Consider the following 7,990-nt stretch of genomic DNA (forward strand, 5'->3'; position numbering starts at 1 on the left):
AATACAAAAATATACCCCCCACTCTAGTATTTGAAAGTAGTTAGGGATGGTGGCATATAACCTTAATAGTTTTGTCATAAATAGATTAAAATAAAATACAAAAATATACCCCCCACTCTAGTATTTGAAAGTAGTTATTACGCTCCTTTCCCCCTCTTGAGTACAAATAGACTGGGCTGTAGATTGTTTTATACTAGATAATACAACATAATACTTCATGAAATTTAATTGCCTTACGTAACAATGTACTTGTATGCGTATTTACTTCAGTGGATCTTCCTTCTCATTCACCTGATAAAGAACTGCGCGAGCAGTTCGAAACCTCGTCCTCAAGCTCCGAAAACAGGTGGACGAAATTTCGCTTCAGATACATATTACGTACTAACGCATATTTACGACAAAAACGTAGATAGTATGCATATACAGAATAAACTTACTGGGGGTGAAACAAAGTACTGGAAACACCTGTTAACTTCCACATTTTATTCATTAATATTGAGTTGGTCCTCCATAGCCCCTATTGTGCAGTTCCCCTCGTGTATTTTCACAGAGACCGGCTATTGTAGACAAACGTTAACTTCTATGGATAGGTTTTTTTAGTTGTTTTTGTCTTCGCTGTAGAATTTTGTTTTCGTCCCACCATTCGTGTTAATATTCGTGTGTTACGATCTGTGAACCACTGTGAACTTTTTGGACCACTGTTATCTGTCTGATTTATTTTTATTTTTCGATATTAACGCTTACATCTCTTTTTTTACGCTATTCCTAGGATACATTCATTATTTTATATCTTTGTGTAACTAATAATCCATCTAAACCACCTACAGTCATGCTCATTGGAAACCTTTTTAACTTGACATTTTTAGAACCTTTCTCTGAAGTATTAACAACTATAATCTACTACTCCTATACAGGTAAATGAATGATTCAGAATAATTTAATACACTTGAATAAGTAGAGTTCTTTAAACATTTGTTTAACAACAAGTAAAAGCTTAGAATGGTCTATTCTTTCATTGGGGTGTATGTCTGTGAGCCAGACTAGTTTCGGAGAATTCCACTCCTCATCAGTGACCCTGGACACTACCACCAATGAAATATCAGACCAAACCAAGCCTTTATACTAGTGAGGTTTGATATAATACACTGTTAACTTTTATCATATAGCTAAATTTTCTCCTCGTGTTAAAAACGGGAAGAATTTTCACTATTTTGTTTGAGTCCTATATTGGTATATGTTTAAAATATTCAGATGAAAGATCATATTAATATATACATTTCTGTGTGCATATTTACCTTCTTGAAAACTTAACTATCTCCTAATGCATTGTTCTTCTTTCCTATAAATCCAAAGTCATGTTACGAAATAAAACATACAAGTCAGCGTTAGTTTGTATTTAATTCCGCATGCTTGTCAGTAGGTGGCGGATTTGTGCACACCAACTTCACAGATAAATAGACAACAGGTGGTAAGGCAAGGCTTGGCTTTCTCGTGGTATCAATAAAGGTGACTCGCGTATCGCGACCGTAGCTCAGTATATGTTAGATTAACCATGAACGATAAAAAAAAACATCTTATTGAAAAACAAAATAATAGAAAGTATGATTTTAAACTGGTGTATCAACTATGAAATGTTAGAAAATTGTCTTAATTATGAAGACAGCTGTTAACTGTTTATTTCTTTTTATATTTTCTATTAAAGTCAATTTCGTCACACATGAAAAAATGTCTTTTTTCTGGAAAACTAAGGTAACGTAAATATATTTTTAAAGGATAGTAAATAAAACAAACACTAGTTTGGATGTGCTTTGTAAGTATGTTATATTGTATTATTTCTTTAACGTTAGTTTCATTACTAGTATTGGTTAAGAAGTTTAATATATATATGTGTGTGTGTGTGATATACTTTCATTTTTCATTATGAGGATTAACTTGTATTCTTACGTTAGTATCCGGTTTTAGGACTAACCTAAAATCTCCTAAAGCTGGCGTAACTTCGAGAGATGTTATTGGGATTATGGCCAAAAATATCGTTAACAGCGAAAGTACCCAAACTGATCAATAAATTCATTATAATGATTAGAGGTTTATGTTTTATGACATAGCATATTCACGTTTAGACTGGTGTACTAAATTAGATATATTAATTACTGGGTTAATTTTTAGTGAATAACCTACTGAACCAAATAATAATTAATTCAAAAATATGATAACAGAAACTTTTACAATAGGCAAGTATTGATTTTAATATTTACGACGTGTTGATCCATAGTGTATGAATATTTTTTATACACTATACAAAAGTCTTAAAGAGCAGTTTAGTCTTTTAAAACATATATTACCTGTTCATAGCAAAACCACTGTTACAAAATAACAGTAATCCCCTTCTTTCATTTTTATGCAAATGATTGGTTACCCATCTTACATTACTGCATTCTTGTTCAGTGAAAGCAACAGTTGGTTATACAATCTTACTATTCCTTATAATACACTTATTTATTGTTCAGTGAAAGCAACAGTAGGTTATACAAACTTACTATTCCTTATAATACACTTATTTATTGTTCAGTGAAAGCAACAGTAGGTTATATAAACTTACTATTCCTTATAATACACTTATTTATTGTTCATTGAAAGCAACAGTAGGTTATACAAACTTACTATACCTTATAATACACTGAGTTATTGTTCAGTGAAAGCAACAGTAGGTTATCCAAACTTACTATACCTTATAATACACTGAGTTATTGTTCAGTGAAAGCAACAGTAGGTTATCCAAACTTACTATACCTTAGAATACTCCGAGTTTTTAAAAGTTTGGAGACGTCTTGACTGGGTAATGAAAAAACAAAACCATTTTATTATAAATGTACGACGTTCCAGGTGTACTTGAGGGTAACATAATCTTGTCGAAACGTCGTACATTTATAATAGTTTGTTTTGTTCGTTATCCAGTCAAGCCGTCTTCAAACTTTTATTTTCTATAAAGTGGGTTCCTCGTTATCAAATTTAATACACCGAGTTATTGTTCAGTGAGCGCACAGTAAATTATTTCCAGTTCCAGTTACCTATACAGACATACAGAAAAAACATATTCAGGAAGTTCTATCCTAAAAACAAACTAATTCTGTTCAAAGATGTATGCACATCCTTCAAGACTGATTATTGCGTTATCGTAATCTGGACGGATTGCGATTACACTGGTTCGTTATCTGTAGCTCAATGCTAGTTTGTGTTGATGTGAAAGAGGCATTTTAAATGGTGTTTAAAATGCAATAGTTTTCTTTTTGAATTATGTTCAAATTTAAGATGTATACATATCACAAACGTATTGACATAGGCCCGGCATGGCCAGGTGGTTAGGGCGCTCGACTCGCAATCTACGGGTCGCGGGTTCGAATCCCCGTCCCACCAAACACGTTCGCCCTTTCAGCCGTGGGGGCGTTATAATGTGACGGTAAATCCCACTATTCGTTGGTAAATAAGTAGCCCAAGAGTTGGCGGTGGGTGGTGATGACTAGCTGCCTTCCCTCTAGTCTTACACTGTTAAATTAGGGATGGCTAGCGCAGAAATTCAAAAAACAAACAAACGTATTGATATGCTGCTCAATTTTTAATTAATTCACTAAACGCCACACCTATTGGACACGTAGTTTGCAATTTGCAATAGAAGTTAAGGATATAATTCAATACGTCTTCCTAAAGAGCTGACGTAGGAGCAATGCCGACCTTCGTAAGTTCGAGGTCCCTAACTTTCCAGTGTGAGGCGTTTGCAATAGAAATCAAAGGAAGAAAAACGTTGTTAAATTACAAAATGAAACTTGGAACGACACATACTTCCAATATAACACATTTTCCATATGGTAACCCTATAGAAAACTTTTGTACTCTGTAAAGTAATTAGGCTGAACGTCGCCTAGTGGGGAGGGTGGGGCGTGACAGGCTGCAATTCGAAAGGTCCATGGGTCGAGTAATGTTTCGTGCTTTCAGTTGTGGGCGCGTTATAAGAATGACAATCAATACCATTATTCGGTTCCAAGAGCCAATAAAAAAAAATGTGTCTTTCAAGTTCAAGTTGAAATTTTTAGACGTCGTGATGTAGGAAAAAAAGTTTCATTGTAGCGGTACAATCAACTTTTGTATTTCTTTAGTAGAATTTTCAATAATTTAGTTACATTTTCTTTGATATGTTACACATGTTCTTATTATGTATATCACTGACATACTAACAAGGTATGTATCATTTCAATTGTCTTGGTAAATATCTATGGCCCCCAGTAGCACAGCGGTATGTCTGCGGACTTACAACGCTAGAAACCGGGTTTCGATACCCGTGGTGGGCAGAGCACAAATAGCTCTTTGCGCTTAACTACAAACAAACCAAAATATCTATGTTATGTTTAAGTAGCTTTTACACACTATATTTTTTGAAAAAAAAAGGCTTTAGTGTAATGTGTGAATACCAATACGTATGAAATGTTCTACATTAAAAGTTTTTTCTCACTAAAAACATAATATAGAACGGTCATTCGTAACGCGAAAGTGATAAACTTAAATATTAAACTATTATAGAAATGATAATTTTAGTAAGGTTATCAGTTGCATAAATGGCAAAAAATTAGTCTTTAGTAAGTAACAGGAAACGTTACTAAAAGTAACAACAAAAAAGGAGTAGCGACGCACATCTCAAGAACGATTTTGGAATTGGGAGTGTCGAATCTGAGTAACATAAAATCTACATACAATGTATATATAAAATGACTTCAAATACTTGAGTGTGGCATCATTTCCAGCTTCTCTGTCAATTCTACGCATATAGTAGAAACACGAAGGGAAATTTTTTTTACACCCGTAACAATGTGGTCTGAGGTCACTACATGAATTAGTATTTATTTGATAACATCATACGGTAAATTACTACTTACATAGCTTGATAAGTTTCATTTTTATTTACATTCTTAAACTATATACGAGGTACTAAATAATTTTACATAGTTTCATTTGTATTTTACTTGTTAATTTTGGGGAAGAAGAGTTATTCTTTTACTGTAAATATTCCCGTGTTGATGTGCCCTAATATCGAACAACTGAGAACCAGAACTTGTTTTTGAGCAAGGGGCAGGCACTTCTGCGTCTCATCAGCAGATTTAGCGATACAGGTAAAAGCAGATTTTTAAGATAGCATGAGAAGGAGGAAGATTACTAGTTATGTACTAACACCTACTGGTTACATATCGACACAACTTGTCATCACTCACGCATCGACACAATCAGTCACGACATACACCTTCAGACATCTAATATTCTTAAATCATTAACCGACAGAAACATCTATCTTACCAGTTACATAGCAGCAACACAAGCGTATTCTGTAATTTACCACACGTGTATTCCCACAGTCATGTTTTAGGTAATGTACAGGTGTTATCACAATACCCCCCACCCAATTCAACAATCATACCCCAATTCTTGCCGGACTAGTATCAATAGTCATTAGTCAAATATAGTCAATGTTAACCACTCTTAGTCTGACAAAAACCACGTACGTACTAAGTTATCTGAGAATTTTTGACTATCAACAAAGACATCACATTTTCCAACAGTAAATGTATCCGAACATGTCACAAAAAAGTTGTTTTCAATTACTCTAATCTACTTCCGTAAAATTCCGGTTTACACTTTAATTAAGCAACGACAACAAGATGTTCTCGCTGCATTATCACGCAAGTTGGTTTTTACATTCAAACCCTCAATGTGAAGAGGAATCAAATAGTAATTTACAGTTAGCAGAACTGTCATAAGCTAGGAACTGTCATAAGTCATACCAGAAGAGAACATTTAATAACATGTCTTTTCAGTGTTTTTGTATTTGATAGTGAAAACTCAGTTGATCTTCCAGTGTACCGGTGAGGCCCATTTCGTTTAATTGCACCGTTCTGAAGATGTGTTTTGTTTTTGAATTTCGCGCAAAGCTACACGAGGGCTATCTGCGCTAGCCGCCCCTAATTTAGCAGGGTAAGACTAGAGGGAAGGCAGCTAGTCATCACCACCCACCGCCAACTCTTGGGCTACTCTTTTACCAACGAATAGTGGGATTGACCGTCACATTATAACGCCCCACGGCTGAAAGGGCGAGCATGTTTGATGGACCGTGGATTCGAACCCGCGACCCTCAGATTACGAGTCGAGCTCCCTAACCACCTGGCCATGCCGGACCTTCAGTACAGTTATAAATAAAAAAAACAACAACAATAAACACATATGCAAACAAAAATATGATTACATATACTGGTTCGCCCGTATAAACAGTCTTTTACTACTACATATAGTCTAACTTGGCTTTGCTGTGCTTGGAGATGACATTTTTATAAGGCTGTCTTCTACTTTAACTGCATGGAAGGCATTCGTCTCGAAGAAGTAACGATTCTAAACTAGGCTTAATTCCAAAGGGTTTATTTTATTTATACTCGTTTTCAAGTTTCTGTTGTTTTATAACGGTGTTTGTTCCTCGTTAGACTTGTTGCTCTTAAAAAATCTTTACAAAATTCAAAGAAACCTTACCTCTCCGTCTCTCGATAAATTAGTAGTAGTTTTTATCTCTGGTTGAAGCTTTGCTATTTCACTATATTGAACTTGTTATTTTGTAGTGATAAAGAGAAAAATCGCGTTTTGCTCAAATCTGTCAACTTCTTAAAAATTATATAAACGAACAAGCATGTATAGGACGGCCCCCCAGTGGCACAGCGGTATGTCTGCGGACTTACAACGCTAGAATCCGGGTTTCGATACCCGTAGTGGGCAGATCTCAGATAGCCCATTGTGTAGCTTTGAGCTTAATTACAAACAAACAATGTATAGGACGCTATTAAATTATTACTTTCGGAGATAAAAGTAATTCGAATTTAGGCCTAATGACGGTAGGTTAAACTAAAGTTAATGGTCTATTACCTTTAACTAGATGAGATAGAGTATGCTTAGTAATACAAATTTTTAATTTTAAATGTATTAAACAGGTTAATTAGTTGAAATCAAATTATCAAAGTGTTTGCTTTTAGTAATGGACGGACGTAGCCTAGTGGTTATGGTACTCGAACATGACCTAAGTTTCATTCTGTTAGAAGTAAATTGCGAGAAACAACAGAAACTAAAAAGGTGGAGTGGGCTCTGAATCTGAAAGTTCGTGATTCGAAGTCCGTTTGGGGGCCGGTGGTACGCTATATGGGTAACAGTCAAAAACATTCGGTCAGACAAGAGTAGCCCAAGAGTTGACATTGGCTAGCTATGCGCAAATAGCCACTTGTGCAGCTTTGTGCGAAAATTCTGAAGCAAACAAATGCTTTTAGTATTTTATCAATTCCAAAAATGTCCTTCTTTTGGTTCCCAAAAGTCGTGAATTGGGACGCAGAACAATAAACAGTAAAAACTAAACGAAGACTTTTGAAACGTCGTTCTCTACACTTTAGTTACCTAAGTAGATTGTATAGTCACCCAGATATTTCTACAAGTGTTTCTCTAATAGGCAGTAGCTGTCCATTTCACAGTCAACTCAGTATGAATACTCTGCCTAAGCTATCTGTCAAAGAATAGAAAATAAATATATTTATATTTTAGAATTATTTATATAATAATGATCCTAAAATGTTTTGGAACAAACAAAACAAGAACCCGAAAATGTAAAAGGACTACCAGACTTTATCGAAATACATTAGGACAGTAACCCTTCTCCTCCAAATGATCCCAAATCCCATTAACTTGTCTAAGAGAGCTACGAAAATTTTCGCTAACTTCTCTAGTTTAATAAATCTTTAAATTCTGTTATCTAAATATGAAGCACCTAATTCATACCTTTACCAAGTAAACTCGATCAGTTCATACCTTTACCAAGTAAACTCGATCAATTCATACCTTTACCAAGTAAACTCGATCAATTCATACCTTTACCAAGTAAACTCGATCAATTTATACCTTTACCAAGTAAACTCGATCAATT

General features: G+C 34.8%; 1 protein-coding gene across 2 annotated transcripts in view; it reads right to left on the reverse strand.

Annotated features, from left to right (window-relative positions):
- The window catches only part of LOC106469272 (TBC1 domain family member 30-like), a 178,569-nt gene that overhangs the window by 168,681 nt on the left and 1,898 nt on the right, over positions 1 to 7,990 (reverse strand). The gene's annotated exons all lie outside the window — the stretch shown is intronic.

The sequence above is a fragment of the Limulus polyphemus genome, unplaced genomic scaffold (genome assembly GCF_000517525.1).
Source record: "Limulus polyphemus unplaced genomic scaffold, Limulus_polyphemus-2.1.2 Scaffold95, whole genome shotgun sequence".
Taxonomy (NCBI): domain Eukaryota; kingdom Metazoa; phylum Arthropoda; class Merostomata; order Xiphosura; family Limulidae; genus Limulus; species Limulus polyphemus.